Source organism: Gossypium arboreum, chromosome 9, assembly GCF_025698485.1.
Source record: "Gossypium arboreum isolate Shixiya-1 chromosome 9, ASM2569848v2, whole genome shotgun sequence".
In the NCBI taxonomy this organism is placed as follows: Eukaryota; Viridiplantae; Streptophyta; class Magnoliopsida; order Malvales; family Malvaceae; genus Gossypium; species Gossypium arboreum.
Window position 1 is genome coordinate 7,241,189 of NC_069078.1, and position 1,176 is coordinate 7,242,364.

Sequence of the window (1,176 nt, forward strand, 5' to 3'; positions counted from 1 at the left end):
TGCTGTCACCAGCATCCCAATACCAAAACCCCAAAACAACCAGCTCATAAATGAAGTCTTGTAGAATTATATTGGTTTTGAATTTTTAATTTTTTTCTCTCAGTCCTCCCTTTGTTTACACTTACTCTGATTTTTGGGATCTATTTTTTTACAGTTCAAAGAAGTGGTCGAGCGTGTGATCACTTGCGTCCACAGTCTCCGTGAGCGTTTGAATGAGACCCTTCTTGCTCACAGGAACGAGATTTTGGCCTTGCACTCAAGGTAACTTGCCATCAAAGATTATATTTAAATTTCCCCTGCATGGTGTTTTTCTTTTCAGATGTTTACATTTTTTTATAAAATTGTTGTTATTATTGTAGGATTGAGGGTAAAGGAAAAGGAAAAGGAAAAGGAATTCTGCAACACCATCAAATTATTCTAGAGTTTGAAGCTATCCTTAAAGAGAACAAAAAGAAGCTTGCTGATGGTGCATTTTTTGGAGTATTGAAGCAGGCTAGTCAAGTATAAGAAAACCCATTTTCTCCATTAATTTTTTCATTTTTTTGGGAGGTTGTAGGGTCTTGATTTTAGGGTCATTTTTGTGGTTATAGAAAGCGATTGTGTTGCCTCCATGGGTTGCACTTGCTGTTCGTCCAAGGCCTGGTGTTTGGCAGTAGATTAGAGTGAATGGTCACGTCCTTTTTGTTGAGGAACTCACTGTTGCTGAGTATCTCCATTTCGAGGTGGTTGCTTTGGATAATCACCATAGCAGCTAGGTTGAAGATGCTGCATTTTTAAAGACCAATTATAGTGGATGAGATAAGCCAACAGATTTTAGATCCTTCAACACGAAAGGTTCCACTTTGACAACCATGACCTGGAATTACAAAGGAATTTACACAAGCAAAACCAGGAAAAACCAATGGAACTTCAACTGATCACAATTTAGATTACAAGCTGCAGACTTTCATTAGTTATTACAAAATGATAGCCTCAGAGGTAGTGACGACAAGCTTTTATATACCTCTTAAGAGGAAAACTATCGTTATCTTAACAACTTGTTTAATCCTTTGGCATGCCAACCACCTCTCAACAAGAGTTAAACTACCTAAACTGCTACATTAAAGAGCAAGACGAAGAGTTCAATTCTACAACAGTCTATGAGAAGATCACCAGAGGAATACAAATCCTTTTGTA

General features: G+C 37.5%; 1 long non-coding RNA gene across 1 annotated transcript; it reads left to right on the forward strand.

Annotated features, from left to right (window-relative positions):
- Nucleotides 1–692, forward strand: LOC108456378 (uncharacterized). The gene is made up of 2 exons (XR_008271055.1): nucleotides 1–261; nucleotides 360–692. It is a non-coding gene; the product is annotated as an uncharacterized LOC108456378 (long non-coding RNA).
- The last annotated feature ends 484 nt before the right edge of the window (nucleotides 693–1,176 follow it).